Source organism: Tupaia chinensis, unplaced genomic scaffold, assembly GCF_000334495.1.
Source record: "Tupaia chinensis unplaced genomic scaffold, TupChi_1.0 Scaffold000523_1, whole genome shotgun sequence".
Classification (NCBI taxonomy): Eukaryota; Metazoa; Chordata; class Mammalia; order Scandentia; family Tupaiidae; genus Tupaia; species Tupaia belangeri.
The window spans coordinates 1,541,953-1,549,510 of record NW_006160036.1 but is presented as its reverse complement, the minus strand read 5'-3'; positions in this window follow the sequence as shown (position 1 = coordinate 1,549,510).

The following is a 7,558-nucleotide window of genomic DNA, read 5'->3' as shown; positions in this document are numbered from 1 at the left end:
GCATGTCGTTGAGTTCAGCCAACACCTGTGGGAGGAGAGCCATTATGTTGGTGTGGATAGCTACGAACCAGGAGTGTGCAGTGGCTGTATCCTTGCAGCGTAGGATCAATGTGTTCCTGCTGTCAGGAGAATGTAGCTCTATCAGTCTGCGTGGAAAAAGAAAAACAAAGGTGAGCTAGGTCAGGAGGCAGGTCAGAGTTTATGATTCATAACCACAAATCTATTTTAATTTTACATTTGTCAAATAGAGACATTCTTTTAATTCCCTAGAGTCTAATTCCAGAGAGAACCACATATGGAAAGATAATCGTCGGAAAGACTAAGTGCTGGAGCTATTATCTCAGTGTGTTAATGAGCTAAAATGAGAAAACCTACTGTGTATTCTATACCAGAACACTTTACTTTGACTTATTTTCCACATAAAAGAAATAGAAAGTAGGTTTGCTGAGCCTCAAAGGCACACAGTAAAGAAGAAACTGAACTTTTTGTTTTTATTTTGTAATTTTAGTTTTTGGTATAGGGTATCTGTTCTCAGAGAGAGGTGGGGGGTGAAGTGAGAAATCAATGGCCACGCTGTAATCCGTTCTCCATTCTCCTCTTGGGATATCTGGGCATGGGCATGCCAGTATGATTGCTTGCTTGCTTATCTATGTATTTAAACTTATCTATCTATCTATCTATCTATCTATCTATCTATCTATCTATCTGTCTATCTAAATTTGACCAGAGAGGGACAGAGCAAGAGCAAGACAGAGAGGGAAAGTGAGAAAGCAAGCGACCACGTCTAGCACTCGAACCACAGTCAACCATGTGGGAGTCCAGAATCCTTAACCACCACGCCACCTGCTGGCCCGCCCAGTATAATTTTTAAGCCTGGGTCTGCGACTGGGTCCAGGACTCTAACACTCTTCAGCCAAATGGGAGTCCAACACCTTAATCACCCCGGCATCTGCTAGCAAAACTGAACATTTAAAAAAATTATTTTATTTTATTTATTCATTCATTTATTTTAATTTGACAAGAGAGACAGGGGTGGGCAGGAGTAAGAAGCAAGCCACCAAGTCCAGGACTTGAGCCGTGGTTGGCCATGCGGGAATGTCTAGCACCTTAACCACCATGCTATCTGCTGGTCCCCGAAACTGAATAATTTACACAGGAAATTCTGGTATTAGGTATTGCCAGTTTCTTTAAAAAAAACAAAACAAAAGCCTATTGCCAAATAATGAAATGAAATTTATACTATATGAAATAAAGAAAAGGGAAATTAACAGAAGAACATTACTCTTCCTGAAAATCTAGAACTATTTTAGTTTCTAGGTAATATTACAGGATAAAATCAGTCACTGAGTCATAGAAAAATAACATTATATTTTGGAGAGATTTTTGCCATAGGGTGCATGTACTCATCGGAGAGCCAAAGAGAGAAACTGAGAAATCATCCACCAGGGGGAAGGACCAGGCCATAATCCCTTTTTTTTCTCCTCTTAGGAATTTGGGTACGCATGCATAAGTGCCTAGCAGGATTTTCAAGCTGCTAGGTCTGGGACTTGAACCATGGCTAGCCATGTGAGAGTCCAGCACCTTAACCACTATGCTGCTTGCACCAGCTAACAAAGCTAAGCAATTTGCATGTACACTAGCATTTGTCTTCAAACTTTAGTCCTCTTTCACCACATTTGTCCTTTCTGATTTCAAATGTTTTCAGTGGTCATAGTTTATATGGCAACTATTTATCCTCCTTTGAACTCTTATTGCCCTGTTTTTTAAAGAAACAGATATTGAGTCCCTCCTATGAGCCAGATACTATGCTAGACACTAGCATTGGCCCTACAATGATGGAAAAAAGAAAAAAGTCTCTCCCCTCATTGAACCTACGTCTAATAGGAAAGCATAAAATCAACAATTAATGAAACTTGTAATTAAAAGTTACAAAAAGTGCCATACACGAAAATGGATTGAAGTGTAACTGTGTCCTATTTGGGGTGCTTTTTTCTTGTCTCTCTTTCTCTGGTGAGAACACAGGCACTGGCAAATATTTTTAAAAGGAAGAAAGGAGGGAGAAGGGAGAGAGGAAGGAGGAGGGAGGGAGGAAGAAGAGAGGGAGCAGGAGGAGCAGTAGGAAGAGGAAGGAGGAGGAAGGAGGAGGAGACAGAAGGAGGAGGGGGAAGGAGGAAGCAGGGAGGACAAGGGAGGAAGGGGAGGGAGGGAGAGGGAGGAAAGAGGAGAGAGGTAGGAGGAGGAGAAAAGAGGAGAGGAAGAGGAGAAGGAAGGAGAGGGAGGAGAAGGAGGATTTTCTTTGGGGCCTGCTCTGTAGCCCAAAGGTTAAGTACTGAACGTAGGGAATCCAATTCCCCGTGGCTAATCATATTCTGAATTCTGGCCTTAATGCCTTAAGACACATGATAGGCATATATCCATGTGTGCTCAAAATCTTGACAGGATGGAGAAGAGGAGGGGAAAAGACTGCAGGTGACATATCCCAGTGGAGGGGTGCTTTCTCTGTATTTCCTCTCTCTGGCAAGTGCACGCACCCTCACCCAATAAAAAAAAAAAAAATGGGGCATTTTCTTTAAATTGATACTTTGTTAGCAGCACTAGGCTTACAGAAAACACTGAACAAAAAGTACAGAGTGCTCCCATATACCCCTTCCTCCCACAACTTCCTGTTACTAACATCTTGTTTTAGTGTGGTACATGAGTTATAACTGAAAAGCCAATATTGATACATTATTATTAACTAATAACCCATAGTTTACATTAGGGAATCATAGAACATTATACATTCTTCTTCTTCTTTTTTTTTTTTTTTAAAGAGAGAGAAAGCGAAAAATCACTCCGGGAGGAATGGCCACACCATACTACTTTCTCCTTCCATTCTCCTCTCAAGATCTTGGGCACACACTCATATGCGCCCAGCATGAATTTTTTTGTTTTTTTGTTTGTTTGTTTTTTGGAGAGATTTTTTTTTTTTTTTCACTGTAGGCTCGCCAGACAGACAGAGAGAGACATAGAGACAGAAAGTGAGAAATCACCCCACAGTGGGGATGGTCACACCGCAATCCCTTCTCCTCCATTCTCCTCTCGGGATCTTGGGCACGCACGCACACGCATCCTGCGTGAGTTTGAAGCCACTGGGTCTGGGACGTGAACCGCGGTCAACTATGTGGGAGTCCAGCGACATAGCCATTACGCTAACTGCTGGTTCCCGTTACTGTTGAGTTTTAAGAATTTTTTTGTGTGTATTTTGCAAACTAGTTTTTTATTTTAGAGAGGTTTTTGCTATCGGGCACGTGCACTTGCAAGAGAGACAGAAAGCAAGAAAACACCCTCCAGGGGAGTTGGCCAATACTGCAATTCCTTCTCCTTCAGTCTCCTCTTGGGGTTTTCAGCATCTATGTACATGCACCTGGTGTGAGTTTTAAGTTGCCAGATTTGGGACTTGAACTGCAGTCAACTACATGGGAGTCCAGCAACATAACCATTACACCATCTACTAGTCCTGGGAACTAGTTTTTGTTGTTTGTTTTTAAAGAATTATTTTATTTAACTTTATTTATTTACTTACTTATTTTAATTTCACCAGAGAGGGACAGAGAGATAGAGAGAGAGAGAGAGAAAGTGAGAAAGCAAGCCACCAGGTCCAGGACTTGAACCACGGTTGGACACGTGGGAATCCAGTGCCCTTAATCACCACGCCACCTGCCGGCCCTTGCAAGTTTTTTTCCCCCCAGTTTGTGGTTTGTCTTTTCATTCTCATAAAAGAGAACGTCTTCTGCAGAGAAGTTTTTTATTTTAATGAAGTTCAACTTGTCAGTTTTTTCATTATGGATTGTGTAAAAAGTCATTGCTGGGAACAGTGGATAGCCTAATGATTCCGTCACTGGATTCCCACTTGGCCCACTGCAGTTCGAGTTCCAGACCCAGAGGTTTGAAACTTATGCCTGGCATGTGTGTGCGCATGTCCAAAATCCCAAGAAGAGAATCAAGGAGAAGGAAATGTGGTATGGCCATCTCCCTGCAAGCACACACGCCCTATAGCAAAAATCTGTCTTAAAAAAAAAAAAAAAAGGAAATCATTGCCAAATTTAAAGAGGATTTAAAAAATAAATTCAGGGAGAACAGAAGAGGAATTAATATAACAAAATTTTAGAGGCTGGCAAGCAGACAGAGGAGTTAAATTACTCAGACCAAAAAAAAAAGGAGGGGGGGCAAATCCCAGTCAATACATATTGCAGAATCCTTATGATGAGGAACTGGTGCCACTGGTTACCTCTGGTAATGTATTACCTCTGTTACTTATTTAGCACGCAGCTAAATACGAAGCTGGGTGAAAGTCTATCCTAGCCTTGTCCACACCCACTGGCCAGTGACTGCTCCACGTTCCACTCTCACCCTTGCAACAGAGTCAGGTCCCCACTTCATCACACCACACTGGGTAGAGGAGCCAGTGATGTTCTTAGTTCAGACAACTGATGTCCTTCATTCAGAATGATCATTATCCAGAAGGACTATTTATTTCCACCTGGTCGCTTTGGCACTTTAACCAGCACAACATCCTTTAAACACATGGTTAAAGTTTAGTCACAAAACCGTAACACAACATTTCCTTCACTCCTTCCTCCTGGCCTACCTAGTACGAACGATGGGAATCAGTTCATTTTTCTCCTCTAATCACAAACTGTTCATCTTCTGAAGTCTTTACACTTTAGGCAATTCCTGGGATAGTCTCTCTCTCTCTCTCTCTTTTGGGAGAGATTTTTGCTGTAGGGCTCATCAAAAAGACAGAGAGAGACATAGAGACAGAAAGTGAGAAATCACTCCCCAGGGGGTATGGCCACACTGCAATCCCTTCTCCTCCATTCTCCTCTCGGGATATGGGCCACACATGCATACACACCCGGTGTGAGTTTAAGCCACCCAGTCCAGGACTCGAACCATGGTCAACTACGTGGGAGTCCAGCAACATAGCCATTACAACATCTGCTGGCCTCCCTGGGATAGTCTCTTAAACATGTCTCCTTGGATACAAGCGAAATCCTGAAAATCCTAACTTCAGAGACCCTACTTACTAATTATTGTAAAAACGTAAATCTGTTATACAACAGCCTGACTCAACAGGAGTGTATACCGTAACTACTGGGCTGGAAAAAGATGAAAATGGACAGAGCTATTTCCCTGGGCTAGAACACCGATTTTTTATAAGAAGAAAAATTTTGCAGCATTTTCCTGAAAGGGAATTATAACATAGAAAACTGAATAAGAAACAGAAAAATACCACAATAGGACTGATGAGTCTAGGAACCTTTTAAGTCTTTAAAACCGACAAAGGGGATGAAGTAATTTTTGAAGTCTATTATTGCTCTTGTAAAAGGAAAACTCTGCTCATAAAAATGTGGAGGCTGTCTGCCAGTAAATGTTTAGGCCAAAGGAGAGAGGAGGAGACAGTTACAATCTGAAAAGTTTTGGCCTCAAGTCAAACCACTGAGGATGTCCTGAGAAACGCAATTACATTTTGATCAGCTGAATCAAATCAATGTTTAGGTACATAAAAACATGGGATTTGTAAGTTGACCCTACTTTACTTTTTCTGCTTAGTAAGGTCTTTTGTCTAACTATCCAGTTTAGTAATAATCCAACAATTTTATATGTCATAAACCCCAAATTTACCCTTCACATAGAAAACGGTGTGAAAATGACTGAGGCACTGTGAACCAGCACAAAGGATGTAGGTTTACATTTCTGAAAAGCGGTGTTTAAGAACACCTTGTTCTCACTCAACTTCACAGCCCACATGCTGTTTGCTAGGAATGGGCTCATGTTCTTTCCCTGTACTTCATCATTATTTATTTAGCTTTCACTTTCCAGAATGAAATGCTTATAATTATCAAAAGCATCTAGTAAAATCTGGAAGACTTAAGGTTGGGGAAGGGAGTAAAGGGACGATGGTTCAAGTCCTGGACTCAGTGGCTTGAAACATACTGGGCATGTGTGTGTCCATACCCAAGATCCCAGGAGGAGAATGGAGGAGAAGGGATTGTGGCATGGCCAACCCCGAGGGGGTGATTTCTTACCTTCCCTCTCAGTGTCTCTGTCTCTCTCTGGCAAGCACACATGCCCTAAGGCAAAAACCTTTAAAAAAAGAGAGAGAGAGAAATGAAAATAGAGGCCCATAGAGCCAGCAGGGAGTATGTTGGTTAAGGCACTAGATCCCACATGCTTACTCTGTGGCATGAGTTCCTTGAGTCCTGGACTAAGCAGCCTGAAAAAACGCAGTGGGTGCAAGTGGCATAAGTACTCAAAAAAATATATACATATTTTTTCTTTTGCAAGAGGGCATGTGCACTTGCCAGAAAGAGATGAGAGGGAGATAATGAGAGGGTGATTTCTTGCTTTCCCGCTTTCTGTTTCTCTCTGGCGAGCACACATGCCCTATAGCAAAAACTAAAAAAAAACAAAAACAAAATTAATTTGACCAGAGAGAGTCACACGTACACACACAGAGAGGGAAAGTGATAGCAAGTCACCAGGTCCAGGACTCGAACCATGGTCAGCCATGTGGGAGTGTCCAGTGCTTTAATCTCCACACCACCTGCTGGTCGCCTTACATAGAAATATTTACAGTAAGTTTATTAATACTAGCTCTAAACTGGAAATGGTTTAGGTGACCATTAACTGGCAACAGATAAACAAACTGAAATTTCCTTTGAGAGAACTGACATAAATGTAATGACCAAAGGGCTCCAAGTGATTTCATCGAAATGATCTTACTTGTCCTTCCTTTCCTTTTTTATGTTTTTCATTGCCAGAGGGTGAATGCACTCGCTACAGAGAGAGAGAGAGAACAAGAGAAAAGTGGAAAGCACCTCCCAGGGGGCATGGTCATGTTGTAATTCCTTCTCTTCCACGTTTCCATCCTGTTGGGATTTTGGGCACACATGTATGCACTGGCATTTTTTTTTTAATAATTATTTTATTTAACTTTATTTATTTATTTACTTTAATTTGACCAGAGATGAACAGAGTGAGAGAGAGAGAGACAGAAAGTAAGAAAGAAAGCCACCAGGACGAGGACTTGAACCATAGTTGGCCATGTGGGAGTCCAGCACCCTTAACCACCACGCCACAGGCCAGCCCCACTGGCATGTTTTTAAGCTGCCAGTGCTAGGATTCAAACTGCATCGGTCATGTGGGATCTGACTCCCCTAGCTACTAGGTTACAGGGCTGGCCTCTATTCTTGAAGTGGTTCTAAGGGTATAGCTGAAGAAGTATTCAATATGTCCTTTTCACAGACAAAGAAAACAGGAAGATAGAGAAATTAAAAAACTTAAAGTCACAAGGAAACTATTAGCATCTATAATAGTATCTTGAGAACCTAGTATGTAAATCTTATAATTATTACCTCATTTAATCCCCTATAAACTTCCTTTTATAAAGAGGAAAAGTAAGACTTATAGAAAATGAATACCACCAGGGAACCAGCAGTTAGCATAATGGCTATGTCGCTGGACTCCCACGTAGTCAACCCTGGTTCGCGTCCCGGACCCGGTGGCTTAGAAC